Source organism: Poeciliopsis prolifica, unplaced genomic scaffold, assembly GCF_027474105.1.
Source record: "Poeciliopsis prolifica strain line A6 unplaced genomic scaffold, Auburn_PproV2 SCAFFOLD040, whole genome shotgun sequence".
Classification (NCBI taxonomy): domain Eukaryota; kingdom Metazoa; phylum Chordata; class Actinopteri; order Cyprinodontiformes; family Poeciliidae; genus Poeciliopsis; species Poeciliopsis prolifica.
The window spans coordinates 4,612,683-4,632,413 of record NW_026562415.1 but is presented as its reverse complement, the minus strand read 5'-3'; the positions used below and the strand labels follow the sequence as shown (position 1 = coordinate 4,632,413).

The 19,731-nt window shown below is 39.3% G+C and overlaps 1 protein-coding gene across 6 annotated transcripts in view; it reads left to right on the top strand.

Annotated features, from left to right (window-relative positions):
- The window catches only part of nrcama (neuronal cell adhesion molecule a), a 47,444-nt gene that overhangs the window by 6,929 nt on the left and 20,784 nt on the right, over positions 1–19,731 (top strand). The window lies entirely within an intron of this gene.

The window sequence follows — 19,731 nt, the reverse complement described above, 5'->3', positions numbered from 1 at the left end:
TTCATTATGACTGTGTGCAAAACCTTCTTTTCTTTGCTCTCCTCCACCATTTTCCCACTATATGCACACTACTGGAATTGACTCTCATCCCACTCCATTTCTCCTCCACTCGCCGGTCTCATCCATGACTCACAAAGCCCATTTAACCTTCACCCAGCTAAATGCAAGCCAACACTTTGTTTCTACCCTACGGCTAAAAGCACCCCGGTACCTATTTTTCGTCCTTTCCGATACTTTTTACGTACCGTGTCTCGTTGTGCAGCTGTCTTTATTATGCCACTTTTGTACACTTGATATTTGAACAGGCAGTCGTATTGTCATTGGGTATAAAAATATGCGGTATACATAACGCATAGTTCTAGCTGCCCTTGCAGGACCTGTTTTTGTCTAAGAAATAACCGAGCACAAAGAAGAAACGAGAGTAAAATTCAGGAAACTCCTGTGCTTTGTTACATATCCGCTCCAGCCGTTCAGCCGTTTCAGCTATAGGATATATGTTACCTGTGAGATATTTGCTCTACAAAAGCCCCATTAAAACAAAGGAGAGCAGCTAACTTTCCAAAATGGGTATCAAATGCTTTTTTTTTTTCCTCTCTCGATGTCTTCCTCTGTATACACACAAGCTATCAAGTGACCAAGGGTGTGTCCTTGAAGCATTGGTTCAGATTAACTGCCTTGTCTTTGGTTGAAAATGACGCTGCACTAATTCACTGTCCTTGGATATTTTCTGCTCTTCCTCCTCAGAGATGAGCTGTTTGAAAACCTGACAGATGTGTCCCATTGATGAGGCCGTGAAAGAAAAATATAGCAAATCACCAGGAAAAAATAATTCTTTGGAGTTTAAATCAATTCATGAAACACTTAGCAGACTGGCTAACCTGCAGTCTTTATCTCTTGGTGTTAGCTCTACCTTGTGGCACTTTGGTGTTTTGATTTTTCACTTTCTGATTGGCTTTTCCACCAGTCAAGATGGTTAAGCTGAAGATCCTCCTCTTCCCAGTCATCAACTGATTTCACTGTAGGTTTCTTTTAAGAAAGAAGAAACACACAAGTGAAATCAATTTACACTGAATGCTTGCATCATTGCACTTTTTTTTTATTAGACTTTATTTTGTAGCTCGAACTTGATGTTTTATTAGCACTTTAGTGTTAGGCTATTAGGGAAACACAAAATGCTAGCCACAAATAGTGGTGAAACTAGTGATAAGTTATTTCTACTTATGGTAGTTGTAGCTTCTTAATGACTTTACCACTTATCACCTCTGTTAGTCCTAAAGCCTTTATGTTGCATTTAAACAATAATTATCTTTAGGTTTGTTACAGGCATAGGCCGCCTGGACCATGGTACTTAAATAATTTGTTTACACTCATTGCTGTTATTTGCAATTTGTATGTATTAGATTGATGCAACTAAATAATATACTCTGCAGCTTGATAGCTTTCCATACCTTAAACCAGTCTTTACTGCTCATCCAGTGATTTTCAGGGTCGCCTCGCTTTATTCAACAGCCGTCGGACGTGATTCTTCTTTAAAATATGAATATTTCTGGCCGTGTTTCATAACGGTGCCTTTTACGATGTTGCTCAGAGGCTTTGCTTCTCTTTTTGATGAATCATTGCCAAACAGCTAAGGAGTCTCCTTACAGATAAATTATTGATTGCCCTTGTTTTCTTTTTATAAGAATTTGACGTCTTCCATTTACGAGGTCGCATTTCTATAAAACTGCTGATTCAGGTTGCAATCAGGAGTTTCGATCCATTTTGTATTTGTTAATAACCAGTATGTCATAATTTGAAGCTTTCTCACACTCTGTGTTTGACGAGAAGGTATTTGGGACAACGACCGATAAGTAGTCGATCAGGTATCAGACATCCAATGAAGTGGCAGGACTTTAGGTTTTATCAACACTAAGATAATTGATTTTAGGATTAGAATCAGGAACCCTTGGGGGCATCAGTGTAGCCGAATTGCTGGTTTTACAGTTAAATGATCCCCTGCGAGCTCTGTCACACAGGCGGTCTCTGTGGGTTTGCTCGGCTCATCCCCGTCAGCCCAAACTGCTTGCACTCAGGCCTTTTGTTTCCAACAGCCGCAAGCAGAAGAATTCGGTCGAGACCAGAACCGAATGAATTTCATGCTTTTGACCTCTTTTCGCACGTCAGTTGAGCCAGAATGTCTGAGGATTTTTCTTCAAAATAATTTTTCAGAGATTTAAGGCTCAGAAATAATATTTTATAAGTATTCCTCTTGATTAAGCACTTAAAAAGAAACTGTGGATATATTTACACAGTGTGTCTCCAACATAAAGTGGCTTTTGCTTTGGTTTGAGCGACCCTCTTTAGCGCAGGCAGCATCCGTCTGTGTCTGAAGTACCAAATCGCTGACTGGGGCCTTTGTGTCGAGGCGGCTGCAGCCTCTCCAGTAGAGAGTCCATGCTGTCTGGCTTCCCCCCAAGCTCAGCACCATATTCCAGCCCTGAATATCTCTAGGTCTGTGCATGCATGTGTGATGACAGAGGAAGTGATTCTTAGGTTCGCCGCTTCGGTTGGTCAAGCTGAGCTCTGAATCATTTCCTAAACTATTAATGATTGAATTTCTCTTTCCCGTTTGCATCTGTTGCCAAAGATAAGCTGCAATTATATGAGTTGTGACTGAAACCTGAGGGCTTGCTCTTTTTTTTCCTTTTTTTTTCTTGTCTTACTGTAGGATACAGTAGAAGGAGAACCTGACTGGCGGGTTTACATTCACTGGAAAAATATTTGCAGACGTATCTGTGACATAGAATAACTTTTATCGGTTCCATACAGCATAATTTCAGAGAAAAACCGGCGGAAAGGTCCATGAAGCCAACCGTATGTCAGATCATAAGCTTTGTCAGACACAGTTGAGCGTGTGCCAGGGCAGCAGATGTCCTGTGCAGCGCTGGCTGATTTTCTGTGCCGGCACCAAAACGCAACACTGTTAAAACAAAGACAATTGAGAAAATTCTTCAAAAATATCAAATCTACAACAGCAAATGTTCTTACTTCTTAGCTTAAATAATTTTACCTTTTTTAAAAATAATTTTTATTGTGCTTTCTTGTGTGGCAGAATTTTGAATTTCGCAAACAAAAGATTTTGAAAGTTCTGTGAGGAAACTTTTTGCCCTGTAAATGGCCGATGCTAAACAAAATTGTTTCTGGACACTCTGGGTTGCATTTTATCAACTTGAAAAGCTTTGTCTTCACCTAGTAAAAAGCTCTGGGAAAAAATTTGTCAGCCATTTAAAAAAAAATAAAACAAAAAAAGAAAAAAGCCCAAAGTTGATTGTCAGGCTTTCTGCTAAGGTCTTCAGTCACTGAAATCCCACATTTGCGAGAAACAAACCTGAACAACAGTGAGAAACGACACAGATTTGAGATACGTGTAGAATAATTTATTGCTTTATTAACACTGTTGAAGCTACATAGTGAACAAGCAATGAGTAGATTGTCTCTTCTGTTTATCTTATTTAACTGCAACACGTTGACGCTGCGCTTCATCCAGTTGTGAGTTTTCGGAATGTTTTACCGACATGTCAAAACCACAGCGGCGGAAACATCTACGTTGTCAGTGGAAACAGGAATTTGGTCTTGCTATGCTGCAGACCTGCGACTCTTCAGAACGACGTGGCGGACTGGTTGCTTTAGTTTTGTGCCCTTCATTTGACTGCAGGTCAGTGTAGTTGGAGAATTTGCTTCATGGAAATCAGGGCAAAGGAAAAAAGCAAATTAAGGGGGTTTATTTGTCTGCACTGCACTGAGTTCTCAGTACAATGACCCTCCACCCTAGAAGAAAGGGTAGAATGATCCCTGAACCACGACGCCAAACAAAAGGGTTGCATCGTTCCCTTTTATTTTGCTGCTCAGGTGGAGTCGTGACTCGCGGCGCTCTGGAGCATCATTATGTTTGCTTTTGTCCTCGTAATGAATGTTGTCATTTTGACAAGGCTCGGGGCGACAGTGAGCGGCAGCTGGGATTTATTTGACCACAAGCCCCGTAAACAAACACAACACTTTAAATAAATTTGAAAGCACGAACACGGGGGAATGATTCAGCTTGAGCACAAACCCAATATGGAGAATAATGCCGCTGATTAAACTGAGTTCTGCTTTGTCTGTTGGTAGCACCGAGTCCCTTTACAGTCCAGTGTGCCACAAAACAGAGGACAGCAGAAGGTCATTTGTTGCCTTTGTGTCTGGCGTGCGCCTTTAAAAAAAGAAAAATTACACCAAATCTGTACAAACACAAACAGTCGTCATAATCATCCGATTGTCTCCGTAATTATGGCATGCCCCTAATTCTCTTGTATTGTCCGGCAATAGAGGAAATAGAAATAGACACAGAAAATAACTGGGGCCAGTAAAAAATGTAGATTGTCACAGCAAAAAAAAAAAAAAAAATTAAAAATCTATTAAATATTTATCTACAATATCTACTTCGAAAGGCAACATGATATTCTAAAAATAGAAACCTTCAGACAGTCTTCTATCTGATCTGACACCAGGAAGAGAGCTGATAGCTGGGACTTTGTGATAAAACTTCAATCAGGGCTTCGAGCTTCAACCGTTTAAAAGAAATTATCCTTTTCATGCGAGTCTCGCTTCCTTGCAGCTACACCGCCAGACAGAATGTGGGTGTCAGTCTGCCAGCCAGATACTTTTTGTGTCGGCTCCTCATCACAGCTCCTGTGAGAACGAGATTATTATTATTTTTTTTACACCAGTCTCAAATTAATGGGATCACACCAGTGGAGAAATCCCTCTCCACTAGCGTTACTAATATTAGCAGGCCTCAATCTCCTTCCCTTCTTCTGCCTTTTGTCTTTGTGAGCTGGAAGACATGCGGTCAATATTAGACATCTTCCGCACATCCTACAGGTCCATTCAGACCAACGTTTGCTTTCCTTTGTTCACTGAGCTTTTGTTCCTCATTTCCTCATTTCCACTGTTCTGCTTCTCTTTTAGCTCCACTCCCATTCCTCAACATCTGTGTCTGTCTTTGCTTTCCCTTGCATGCCTTTAAGGTTGTTGTCTTAGATGGGATGGTTTTAGTCTCGCCATGGTGATGCGTTGTGACCGTTTCGTTCCCTTTTCCTTCTTTCTTCAATAGTAAGAAGTGAATAGTTTTTTTGTGCAGCAGTGAGTTACTAATAGGAATTGGCTGAAGGCAGAAATATTCAACACAATCTTACTGATTTTATTTAATAATAATAAATATTCCCACTGCTGAAAAAATATTAAATCATATTGAATAATATATTAATTTCCTCTGATTTTGTTCAATGTTTTATTTTAAAATCATTAAATGTCAAATTTAGCAGCTTTACTACTGCTAATAGTTTTACTCTTTCTAGTTTCATCCTTTCTGCATTTAAAAATTATTCATTAGTGGTAATTTTTAGCTCATTCCTGATGAGACACAAAACTAGACAATGTGTGTTTCAGACATTTTCTTTATTAAATTTAGGTTGCCTACAATAATAAATGTGTCACAATCTTCTAAAGCTTTGCAGTAATCTTTTTCAATCAGCGTCTTTTTTTTTCCTCCCAAGAAACAATTGTGTCATTATCTCTTAAGTTTCCCTCCAGATATCAACTCTTGGTTCCCCCATTACCCTTAACTGTTGCCTCTTGATTGCATTATGCATTAAGGAAACGGCTGACTTGTAATGACTTTACTGTCCTATTAAATCTAGTCAATTAAGTTTATTTATGTAGCCTTCATTTTCCAAACAAATGACATCTGCAGGCACTTTGAAAGAAAAAAAAAATCTAAGCCATTTCTTTTTTTATTTTCTTTTTTTCCAATTCCATTCATAATGCCAACTGGTTAAAAAGAAGAAGAAGAAGAAAAAACAGCTGCTTAAAAGTTATTTATATTGACAGCAACATGTCCTCCTTCTAAACAAGCAAGTTGCAACAGCGGGTAGATAACTGCATTGAGTCAAAGATTCTGCAGGATTCCCTCATACTGAGGAAGAATGTGGAAATTAGCAACTCCCTTTTAACAGGAAGAAACCTCCAGCAGAACCGGGCTCAGTGTGAGTGACCGGTCTAATTTGGACGTTACACCGTGTTCCAAATTATTATGCAAGTGATTTTTTATTAAATGGTCAATGCAAATTGTGGTCAGTATGATCTTCAAGTCATGAACTATTACAGTATATTGGAACTATTGCTTTCAACTGATGAAAAACATTTTGACAGCAGTGTTACGATTCCTTTTCTGCCCAAGTTTTCTTATTTATCTTATAGGCTTTCAACAAGGAAGTCAAATGTCTTGAGTAGGACTAGATATTTGTGCTGAACTGGATTTTATAGCCTGGAGGGACATTCACTCCAACACATTCTGCAGAAATCTGCAAATTAACATAGAAATAAAACTCAGTGGCAGGCCTCTTACTCACTGTCACTGATTTAATGGAGTCAAGTCTCCTATGGTAAAGTCTTTTTATGCACTCGTGGTCAGCTGCATAGGCCGTCTTTTTAATTCAGATTGCATTTTCTTTTATTTTGCTGTTCATTCGGCACCTCTCTCCCTCCCATTTTACCAAAATACTTCCTACTGTTCTTCAATCTCGCTCTTCTATTTCCTGTTTCACATCCTCGGCATGACACTCCTGATAACTACATTGTGGGCTCTGGCTGAAACGGCGAGGAAGAGAGAAATGACTCTTTAACCTCTGGAGGAGCACAAAGAAAGCTTCGAGGAGGCAGTAAATCTTCATGATTAAACCACAGCTCCTGTTTGTGTGGGACCGGTCCATGCGAGCGTCCTTTCAAGAATGCTCCCAGACTGTTGAAATTAATAAAAAAAAACCTAAAAAAAACAGTGCGTAGTTATGACAACCAGTCTACCCCGTGTTTCTCCATGTGAAACGCACATACGTGTGAACACATGCAGTAATTTAAAGGATGAGTTTTGAGAGTCGGAACTTGTTTATGGTATTTTTCAGCTGAGTCACAACAGTAGACGCCGCTTTGTACTAGTTTATGCTCTTGGTTTCACCAGTGTGGTTGTCTGGGGCTCTGATCTTCAGGATCAGGATGAAAGTAGTAGAGATAATGATAATTGTGTAAGTACTATTTTAAATTACCACACGACAATCCTTTTTTTATTTGTTAATTTTAAGTCCAATTCAACAATTGAAAGCAAAGTATAGTTGCAACAGCTTTTAGCTTTCAGCATGTCATAACCAATAAACAAATTTTACATAAAAGCTTGACAAACCATTAAACCATCGAACACTTCTAAATGACTACTATCAGGAATATGGAATTTGATATTTGTCATACATAATTGACTAAATATTGCCCCTGCCTCCTATTATACTGACAAACTGTTTGGATTATAGCAAATAATGGTTATCGAAAGTAGATAATTGTAACAATTGTAGTTGTTGGCAAGAAAGAAACATTTATCTGGAATATAATCTACATTTAATGTGATTTGAAAGCGTTGTTAAATTACAGTACTTCATTGCGGTACTGCCAGCCTTGTCACAAGCTGTTCAAATCAAACCTTTTGCTTCATTGGATTTCATTGACCATTTAAACGTTGTTTTACAGCCAGCCCTTATTGTTGCACTCCTTGTTGCATCTGCTTTTGCGTTTTTCTTTTCGCTTGTCCAAAACGCAGCAATCATGATTCCTGTGCCTAAGGGACCAATCTATCTAAATTTGCTATAATGCGGGCATGGCATGGCTGCCGTCTTTAAAGAGCTCATTTGTCATTTTGTGTAACTGGAGAAGCATGTAGCCAGATGTTTATAGGCACAGAGTACACACACAGAATAATGAATGACCAAGCCCCTCACCAGAGCCTCTTCATGGACAGATGGCATGTCTGAAGTTGAACCAAACAACATTGGGAGTCTTACTGGCAGCCAGGATTTCACCTCTGTGTTCTGCTGCCCACCCTTTTTTAGTCCTTTTTCACGTTTTCCTTTGCCTTTAAATGATCAAGCAGTCGCAAATATCACATTAGTGTGTCTTTACGCAAAAAGAAACAGCCTGGTATTTCTTATGTTTCCTGCTGTTTGCACTCCGGGTCAGCTGATGTGTGGCTCTCCAGCGAGACTCGGGCTGATTTCGCGGCAGCCTGGGCTCTTTAAGCCATGCCAAGACGTTCGGTACTCGGACAGATGGCGCTCGCTATCGCCATGTTGAGTTGTGAGGTTCCAGTTTCATACATGAGAAACAGAAACGTGCAACTTATGCAAATTCCCCTACCAGCTTAGCCAAAAGTGACTTCAAAACAATCACACGCTGCAGACAATAGAGGCCAATTTATTTCTATCAGTATTAACTTATTTTGCGATTCACCCATTCCAGGGCTGGAGACAGAAGTTCAAGTGCTAAAAAGGAAAACTGGTAGAAGGCTAATTATATAGCTGACCTTGAAGTGTTGGGTAAATTAAAACACATATTTCTTGATCCAGATTAATGTTGCCTGAGTTAAATAGCTTCACTGTCTGAAGATTATGTAGATTTCAAGTAAATGTGTTCAAGATCATATGAAAGATTTAAGGAATAGACAGAGAATCGATGAGATTTTTTTTTTTTTTCAGACAGGTGATTCTGTCTTCTCGGGGCGGAGGCTTCTACCCCAAAGCTTTACGGGACACGCATAAATTTCTGTTCATGCTTGGGTTCGCTTATTCTGTCACGGTGGGAAGAAATCAGACACATGGTGTTTTACTCCCAGTGGAGCCATAAGATCAGGAAACCAATTGAAACAGCCACAGGCTAAATCAAAGCGGCACAGGCATTGGGCCATGCAGTATGCTACATCTTCACCCTTGTTGCTGATGTTACTGACCCAGTTCTGTTGGTGGAACTGCCTGCCGTTATGTTTCAAAGTTGCAATGTTGTCACAGAGATATTCTAGTGGACTGTTGCTGATTTTTGCTTAAATATTTCTCGAGATGAATGCAGTTGAGACGCTTTCCTGAAGACAGGACACGGTTCAATAACGGTTAAATACTTGCACTGTTGAGTTGGCTCAAATTAAATTGGTTTAACATGTCAAAATCAAATAAGCTGACGAGTCAAACGCTACTAGATTTTGATAGGATTGCAATAATGCTCAAAAATGATGGTTTGATTGATGGTGATGCTCAATTGGTACTAAGAAGCCCAACGGCATATCTCCTAAACATTTCATGAACACTACTATCCTTGAACTGTTGACACAAAGCAAGACTGATTCATGTCATAATATAAGCAATATTTAATATTTTCTCCTTTTTTTAACACCATTATTTGCAAATATGAGCAACGCTTGCGCAGGAAATCCTTGTAGGTCCACAGTTTCTGAAGTACTCCAACTAGCCTGTCTGGCATCAGCCCTCATGTTGCCTTCGGAGTCAATTAAATTGCACTCCTTCCTTGTTTTGATCTGCTGTTTCAACAGCAGCGAATTCTCTTCATTGGGTTGAGTCAAAACAGGTCAATAGGTCTTCATCTGCAGCTGCTATTTGTTAAAAAAGTTAGCAAGAGATGCAGACCTCTTTGTGAGTTCCATTAGCCTTACATGACCTCATAGAAACACCTTTAAAGCTCACTATGTGGTGCAGATTAAAACCATTTTTTCTCATCATGTTTACATACTAGGTCAGCTTTGCTTGGTTTTTATGCCATTTCTCTTGTGTTGCATTTCATCTTTGAGTCTGCTCCCCCCACACCATCCCTCCTGCACTCTGATGATGAAGCGCTTTTAGATTTGCTCCTTAATAATTCATGCTTCCAAACCTCACTTGCTCTTCATTTTTTTATGTTTGTTCCTGCTCTACCCTTTTCTGTCCGTCTCAAGCTAAGTCTTTCTCCCACGATCCCCGCGTTCGCCTCTAGCTACAGTTTTTTGATGTCTCTGTGCGCTTCTGTCTCTATTCATTAGGATCTCACACTTTTTTTTTCCCTCCCTCATCCCACTTTTCTCCCTTATCCTTATCTTTGTCCTCTCTTGTTTCGGCTCGGCTTGCTTCAGTTCTGCTCAGATAAGATCAATGCAGGCCAAGTTCAAAGCAGATCAGTCGAGAGCACAGAGCTTTAATCGGTTCTAGCTGCCGTAATTCATATCATTCGGTTCTGTTGCTAACATATGCTGTCAGCCTTTACCAGGAAGATAAACCAACGAAAATTTCATTTGAGTTTTTTTTTGTTTTTGAAAGATGATTCAGTCTCATCAGCTCGAGTTTTAAAGCTCCACATCCATCTAAGCACGCTTTATTTATTTATTTACTGTCTTTCTGTTTGCTAATGTGAGATGAATGAATGGTCCCTCTGGAGATTATGATAATGCATTTGTGGTCACGTAGAGTAGCCTCTTTGTTGGAGGGGGCATTATGTGTGCGTGTGTTCGGTTTGGGTGGATTTTATGTCAGTATGCGCCCCGATGGAGGTAGAAATAATAAAAGTGACAGAGGGCCATGTGTTCAGCAAGAAAGAGTAATTTGCTGAGTATTCTCTGGGGAGGGAGGAAGATGTGCACATATAAGATCTGTTTGCTTTGACGACTAATTTTGACCCATTTTTCTATTATTATGTTGATTGGCTATCTTAAATTCTATCAGAAACTGTGTCAATAATAATATAAATGGTATGATGTAGTGAAGAAAGTCAGATGTTAATTGGTACCTGTTAAGAAGTGATGGCTCATTTTTTATTTTTTATTTTCACTTGGCTTTTTCCTGTTTCTCAATTTAAATAAAGTATATGCTGCTGTCCCCATTGGATTGTTGCATGATGGCGCACAAAGTCTGACACAACATTATAACAAACTGCTGGGGTTAACTGCAAACTGTCTAGTGGTGTTGGTAAGTTGACTAGAGATGCATGAAAGCAACTCAGGTTCGTTTGTACTGGGGGATGTGTGATGTTTTGAGATGTTCAGGGTATATAAATCGACTGGATGTGCTGTTTTAGATATCAAGTTAAATCATAGTAGCGTTATTGCCATACCTTCTTGCATATATTTTCTTGTTCTTTTTTTTCTGCTTTATTTTGTTTGGCATCATTGTGATGCTTGCATTTCACTGTGAAAGCGTAGACCCTGTTCGATCACAGTTACCGTAGCATCTGTTTCTAAATGGTTGAGCTTAGAGTTACAAAGGAGCGTTTGCAGTTCTCTTGAAGACCTTCTGGCAGTTGTACTGCATTTCCTTAAAGTTGCTGTATTTCAAATACAGAAGTTCAGCTGTAAAGCGCTGAGTAGTGATTTATAGCATCTGCAGTTTTACCTCTGCAAACTGCAGAAGGTGAATGTTTGACAAAAAAAAGAAAAGAAAAAACACAAAATAAAGGTGAACATTTTGAGAAGGAAAGAAAAAAAAGTTTGGATGACGCAATATTTGCTATTGATTTGATTTTCAGATGTACAGAGTGCAAGACATTCGGAGGAACTTATAATCTTTCACAAACAGAATTTATAATATATAACGTCTATAATAAGATTATTTTAACATTGTTCGGTTGCATTCCGATTACTTTTCGCTACTGCTTTCATTTCCATTAAATGACATGGATGCAAAATAGAAATTTGCCTGTGAGGTGAGAGGACAAGCATGTGTTTGAACACAGTTTGAATATGACTGGAAAAATCCGAGCCGCATGTCCCTGTGTCACCTGCTGCTCTCCTGCTGCTGACCACACTGCACACACACACATTTCACAAAGGCACAACAAACACACATCATAACAATCAAATATCCATTAGTCTCAAGTTCTCTCTAGCAATACTGTAGTAAGACATGCTGAATGGAGATGCATATAAAATCGCATGCTGCATCGACCATGTGGAAACCCCATTAAGCCAATCTGCCGGCCAGGAGCAATAGTTTAGTAAGTCGAGCATGCTGTAAAGCAGCATTGCATAACATACCACTGTTATGTTTCCACGTTTAATTACCATCATTGTTTTCTGAACAGTCTCGTGAGGACACTCGATCGTACTGAGCCATAACTCACACTGTGAGTCATTTTCGCAGGAGTTTGTTCTTGTGCGTAGAAGTTGCAGAGAAGTGGCTCACTTTCAGGTATTGCTCGGAGTGATGGCGAATCTTTGTTCTGTGGAGCCCCGGCTTTCTCTTTCTCTCTCCTCCTCTTCATGAGTAATCCTGACGAACAGATGGGTGGAGGAGGCAAGTGGCCATGCCAGCTTGTTACACTGCCATAACACCGTCAATTAGAAACCTCCCCCCTTGCACCTTCTGCCCCCACTTTCCCATCATGCCCTTCTCACTCCTGTTAGCGCTTTAGCTTGCTCCGCCTCGTATTTGGCTTTCCCAGTTCTGCATCCGTCTTTGCACTTGGGGGCTAATGACAATGTCGCTGTCAGCCAGCTAGTTTATTTGATTGTGCTGCTAATGTAACAAGAAAACACACATGAAATATTGGTGTTCAACAACTGTAAAATCTCACAACACTGTTGCTCTGAAAGACGAGCATAACGGAGTCCTGAGAACTGCACACAGTAAGTCATGTTGCCGTGCAGCCCTAAGTCACATAGCGAGGCCACGTGTATCGTGGCTCATCAATACTTTTTCGCTTTGCAGTAGCACACGGGGAATACCAATGAGACTTGGCTTGTTTACAGGCCCTGAAGGATTTACAGCACGTGTCCGCAGTCATGCTGCATTGAAATGAAACCCATAAGGATTTTAGAGCTTGCAATCTAATGTGCAAGGTCTTTATGGGCTTCGTTTCAACAACGCAGTTGTTGAAACGTTGTTGAAACGAAGCCCATTTTGAAAACTTCAAAACCAGCCAAAGTCTACATCAGGTTTTCAGAGTGTGTGATGATACCCATTAAGATTTACAGTGATGGGTCAGTCCTTGTGATATTTTCTAAACTAATGCTTTGAATTAATAATCAATTAAAAATAAATGCAGTGAAGAGGTACATTTGTTTTCTGTTCTTCAGCTGTTGACTGTGAAATGTCCAAATGTTTTCATTTGGATTTTACACAACACTATTTTATTTCCCAAGACTACAGCGCGCAAAAAGAATATATTTCTTTTTGTAAAGAAACACACTACCTTTGGGAATTATTTTTAGGAAACATTAGGACATGATTACTGTAATTATTTACTTCAAACCAAATTAAAAATAAGGAATTTGACCCCCCCAAAAAATTTAACTTGGCACTTTTCTCACATCCTATTTTGTAATCCTACTTTCCTGAAAGGAAAAAATAAAGTCCACACGGTGAGGAATGAAGTTTTTTTTTTTGCGTCTCATTTCTGCTCAGTATTTCACATGACTTAGCAAACAACAACCAGTGACAGACGGAGCCAGCCTCCGCACTGACTCTGCCTGCAAATTTTTGAAGAGATGACTTTAGACAGGCAAGGCGCACACTCAGAGCTGAACACACTCACATGGGCCCACTGGCACATCCACAGTCAGGCCTCAGGCAGCAAACAAACAGATTTCTGCTGGCCCCTGAATGTGTGCAATCGTCTGAATATCGCACTAAAACCGGACGTTGGATGAACACGGTGATACGTAAATACAGTGCCTTACAAAAATTTCAAAAATGTTTTTATGTTGCAACACAAACATCATTGTAATGGGATTCTATGTGATAGACAAGCACACATCAAGTTGTAAGTGGGGAAAAAAGTTTTTTTTTTTTTCTCAAATCAACCCCATTTGCTTTGATACTTCAAAATTAAAGAGTTAAAGACAATGCAGTTAACAGAATCAAAAGTAAAAAATAAAATTTAAAAATTACTTCCATATTGGACACAAACCATGCAACACTCAGTGTCATTTTTCTCATGAAACCTTTTCCAAAACTTTGTCTCAAGCAGGCATACCCGTACGGTGCCCGTATCGTGGGTTATCAGTTGCCCCAGTTGTAGTATGGCAGCCAAGATGCTCTGCATGTGGTGTTAGCTAAATCATGCAGAAGACTTGAATTGGAAAAACTCTTACATAAATCATGCCATCATTCTAAAGAGGGTTTTTAGAAATTCTGACAGGCAGTGGGGAACACTGTCTATCAAAATGGCCCTAATGGCAGCTGTAGAAATTGTACACCAGTTCACAGAAGATTGACTTTTAAACTCATTGGTATCGCCAATAATGAGACCAATAATATCATTATTTCTACATATAAATGTAGGAAAAAGTCCTACATTTTTTGTTTTCTGCTTGCAAAAGCATATCAGATTCCTAATCATTTTGTCAGATTTAGCTTTAATTATCAGGGTGCTATGGTATAAATGCATGCAAAAACACAATAATATTGTTTTCAAACATATGTTTCTGTCTTTCCTCCAGCTGCTGTGCATGTCTACTTGATGGGTGCTGAACTGTTTACATCTTAATGCCTTCGCTGGTCAATATTGTCCTTAAGTTGACACAACTTGCCACATTTAGCGTTTGGACGACTTGGAGAGATCAATAGATATCTTGCTGTTCGCTTCTTTTAAAAGCTTTCAAGGACATTTTATGTCATTTTATGTTTTCTTCTGCATTTAAGTTAAAGGTAACACTGTTTATTCTTTTTCAATTGCAGTCAACATTACACTATTGCCATTATGTCTCTTAAAATCTGTAGTTTTTTTTCTTTTACAAATGAAATGATGTGCTATGCCTTATTACAGGCGTCAGATATTAAATATATATATGATGGAGATGTGGTCTCTTATGTTATCGTCCAGAGGTGTCACTTTGTACCCTGTGAGACCCCTGCCGTTTCAGCATTATTGCGGTGGTAAACAACGCAAAAGGACAAAAGCCCCCATGGGTCAGCGTCAGAGGAGCGGGTGGGGGCCGTCATGGCATGGCGGCATGCTGACCATCAGCACATCACAAAGCCTCAGAGAAAAGCAGGCGCCGGAGGGGGGGGCATTCTGTGGAAGCTGCTGGAAAAACTGACCCAAAAACCAAGGTCCTATATGTGTGCGTTTGTATGTGTGTGTGTGTTTGCACATCTAAAAGAAGCTGAGATAGTTTGTTTTGATTAGGCGGCTCAATGTGATCCGGTTGTGGAGCTGTGGGTGACAAAGGGACCTACCAGTTATGTCAGTCTTTCTATTTTTTCGGGAAGAGATGATGTTGGTGTAGCAAAGGCTACGTAATGTCCAACAAAGGTGATGGCTTTAGATGATGTCAGCAGATGAATCCTTTTGGTGCCAACAATTGAAACAACCGGCTCAGAGCAAAAAAAAAAAAAAAAAGATGTCACTTATAGGTCTTTTAGATTTAAGTCTTTTGACTTACTTGTTTTTGCAAGAAATTTGAGAACCACATTAGTTATAAATTAAAAAAAACATATATATATATATATATATATATATATATATATATATATATTATATATATATATATATATATATATATATATATATATATATATATATATATTAAAGTAATTTAAATCCAAGTTAAGTTTCTTCATTCAGGCATTCATAGGTTTAGTTTTGAAGTACTTCCAGATTGTGCTTCTTTTTTATAGTTTTCATTTCGCCTTGTTTTGTTTTAGCCTCTTACTGTGACTGTAATTTCTTAAATAAATGCTGTTTGGTGGGAGTTTCTCAGATGCTACAGGAGTAGCTGATGGATTATGTTTTTAGTGGTTCGGAGTGTATTAGAAGAAAAATAATAAGAAGAAATACAAATCTTGTTTTTGAGAGCTCAGCTCCATTGCAAATGGATAGCTAAGCATGTTCTGAGCTTCTGGTCCAATCCCGCTGAACAGAGTCTGAGTCAGTACATTGTCACATAAACATCTGTGTCACTGTGATTTAACGTGACTGCAAATAATTTTTTTCCATCCCTCCCTGCAATCCTCTTCCTGCCTCCCTTTTTCTCCTCCCTCGTCTGTCATATCAGGCTGTGATCTTTCAGTGACTGAGGGCTGAGGAGTGACCAACAAAGTAGCTTGCTTTAGGCTTCACAAACTGAGGGGCATGGCAGTTCACGGCCGTACATTTGACAGCTTTGAGAGATGTTGCTTGTTTTGATCTTGAACATTTTGGCAAGAACGAACAAACTACGGCTCTTTAAAGAATTTTAGTTGAGATCTGCAGGTTTGCCTGACGCCACCACTTAAAGAACATATCAGTGTAAACAAGCCAGAAGAACCTTGTGAACGAGAACGAGCCTCTCTTCGTACTATTTTTAGCTCTGCTAAGCAGCTTCACTCCAGTTAGAGATATACATATTTTACTACAATCTCTTAGGGGGCAATAATGGTTTCTTCTGCTCAAATAAGGAGCTGAAGAAAAGAAGGAATAACGTGATTTATGTCCATGCAGTTTTTAAAGGCTTGTCCTAAGAGATAACATGTCCAGTTGTGTCCACAACTCTAAACTCTCTGTATTACTTTGAAATAAGCTCTACTTATTTTTTCAACCTGCTGTGTGTTTGGCACAACTGTCTGTATAGGAGTATTATGGTCTTTATACAGCCAGTGTTTGCACAAAAATCTGGGCGGTGTATGAATATCTGCAGAGACCTCTCCTTCACAAGGCAGGTACAAATGACAGAAATTACGTCACACAGGGCTTTGCAGTTTCTCGAAAACAGACAAAACATTTAATCAACATTCACCTTATTATGTTTTAGACACCAGTTTGAAATATTTGAGCTTCATGTAAGCTGGATGTACCCACTTTCTGCAGTTTTTTTTTTTTTTGTTCTCTTCTTTTGGCTGGAGAGATGATAAATATGCCTCTATATAAGTTTTTAGGACCAATAGCAGCCATTGTGCAAGTTTAAACTCGAAAGAACGTAGCCATTGTTATTGTGACAGTAAACTGTCATGCTAATGGATTAGCATTTAGTCTTTGGAAAGGAGACCAAAAAAGTCAAGACAAAGCATCCAGTGAAGTAAATCAATTGAAGGGAGAGCTTCATGGTTTTCTGACCTCAGAGTTGGTGAAAGGATAAAGGATGATGAGCGATGACCTTCCCCCTCGCCAAGGTCATCCCACTGACTCACTGAGTCAGCTGTTATTATCATAGTTGCTTTCCCCTGGCAGCATCTAAGAAAATGTTCATCCAGGAATGAATTTGCTCCTCTTACCATTAGGATGAATGCTGTGCACGTTTGTGTAATTGTGCCGTTCTGTAAATAATGTCCTCCACCACACTACGCAGTACAGCCTTCATGGTTCTACCCTTTAACTCTGAAAAGTTCACTCAGCAGGCAATACAAACACATTAATGTTGTCAATTCTGCTGAGAGTGAAAAACAAAACAAGTGAAGGAGTGTTTGTTTTGTAAGATGGTGAAAAGTTCATGTTTGCTATATTTATGCATCTAAACGTACCGCAGATGAACATTGCTTTGCAAAATTATACAACATCTCGAACTGTTTTACATTCCGTGAGGTTACACCGACACATTTTTACGTATTTTATTGTATTTTTTGGTGGCACAATGCTGTGGGCTTGTTTTTTCTTCAGTTCTTATGTCGAGATGAATTTACCTAAATATAGCTCTAAAAACATGGACAAAAAAATGCACAAGCAACTTGAGATTGGTGTGGAGGCTCAGCTTCCAAAGACAAAATAATCCCACACATTCAGAGCTACAAAACCCAATCAAAGCAAATGGTGTGTCATTTGCTTTGATTGGTAGAATCCTCCAATCAAAGGTCAGAGCTATGTCCTATTGAGAATGAATGCAATTGGATGATTTACACATTTTGTCTTTTGAAACAGCCAAATTTGGAATTCATTTTATATTTGGGAGGGATTATTTAAAAACAAAACAAACAAAAAAAAAACATTTCTTCTACTCTTGTTTTTGTTGCAAAGCTCAGCAGAGCTCAGTGTAACTGCTGCTGATGTTGCAGGACTGTGTCTGCTGCAGCTGCATGAGGCGTTACTGTAATTAATCTGAACATAAGATGCTACGTTTATGTAATCATATTTCAATGTTGTTGTTCTTTTTTTTTTTACAAAGAGATTAAGAGCTTTAGCATCCATGAACTGTCTGTAATGTATTCAGTGATGTTACCCTCTTTATGCCTGCTTTTCATCCCCCTGGTGAGAGTAATACTCAACAGGACATGTCAGCGTAATTAGCTGTGTCTTGGGGGTTGTGTTAGCTTGCGCTCACTGCCTAGCTTCAGTAGGATAAAACCTCTGTGTGCATTCATAACCTCACTCTCTCTCTCTCAGTGCCTCTGCCTTTCAGAGCAGTAACTGACCTGGGCTTAATCGTGTGATGATCATTTCACCTCCAGATGCCTTTGAAGGCTTCAGTATCCTAAGCCCCTATCATATTCTGATTGCATGAATGACTTGCCTTCCTCAGTTTGTCTACTATATTACTCTAACACTGCCTTCACACTCACATAATCTCATCCATTTTATTACCGATGCAATAATTTTTTTTATTTTGTGCTTTTTAAGGTTCATTTAGAGAGTCACTTGTTTATCAGAGAAAACAGCAAGACCTCTGCAACATTCACAGTTCTGGACCTCTCCCCGTGGTGCCAATATGCATGCAAAAAACTTCTAGTAAGGGACTAATGATGAACAAAATCCTCTCTAAAAAAAATGATATTGCCTTTTGTCATCAGTTTACACCTTATGACTACATCTGCACTCTAAATGAAACCATCTGCTCTGGTGTTTATGGCAGGCCACGCATGGGGCAGTTAACTGTTAGTGTGATTAATGGCGGTCTTTGAGACAGGGTGCAGGATGATACTTAGTATTGTAAAGAGTCCATTACTCTTGTCCAGATGGTAGGCGCTGAACTCTCAAGTATGTGAAACTTGCTGGCCGTCCTGGTCTGCGTTTGGCAACCTGGATGCTTTACAACAGAAACTCTCTGATGTACCCATTTGTTCCATCGTTGGGCCGCTGTGACGTTCTTACAACCCACATGCCAGGCAATTGCAGTACATAGACCAACGGTCTGCAGGCATCCACATGACTGATGCCTTTCAATGCTCCCTAATGAGTTAAATGTTCTGGCTTCTTGAATTTTTTATTTTTTTTTAGCTAGTGAGAAAAATATTTGTGTTACAGAAAGAGTAAAAGAGGTCTGTCTCAGTTTGATTGTGTTTTGCCCAGGTTGCAAGAGAGCAGTTCACATTGGAAGGGAACAGGAAGTAGAAATAGAAGAGGAACATGGGAATTATAAATTTTTACGTTTTATTATTTGATTCTCAATCAATAAATTAAATAGCCTGTCTGATAGTAAATATTGATCGGACATTTTAACATGCCTGCAGTAATTTTGCGTAGGAGGCATGTATATGTGTCAGCCACCGTTAAGTCTGCTCATAAATTAAGGTCTACTAAAAGATAGTTTGTGAACCGCAAACAATGGTGAATAAAGTTGAAGCAAATTGCATGAAATATTTTCCCTGTGGTTCAGTTTACCAGATAACATTAATGCTAGCATGATTATGCCATGTTTGTGATGCATCGGCTCATATCGGTTCGTGATCCTCAACCCAGTAGAAACAAGAGCTCATGTGTAATTCCAAGAGTCTGACATGCCTGCCATGATGGTTCTGGTAATGTGGAGTTTTTTTTTTTGTGCATACATGTGCCAGTATGTATGCAACTGTATCTGGAGCAGCATTGCTTGCTCTTGTTTTTTTTCCCCCCAGCTAAATGTTCGTACGTCTTGACTAAGCATGTGGTGCCAGGGGCGTCTCACATTGTATGGATGAGTGGTTGTCTGTTTGGAGGCTAATGCTCAATTAACTGGCAGAAGTTTGAGAAAACTCA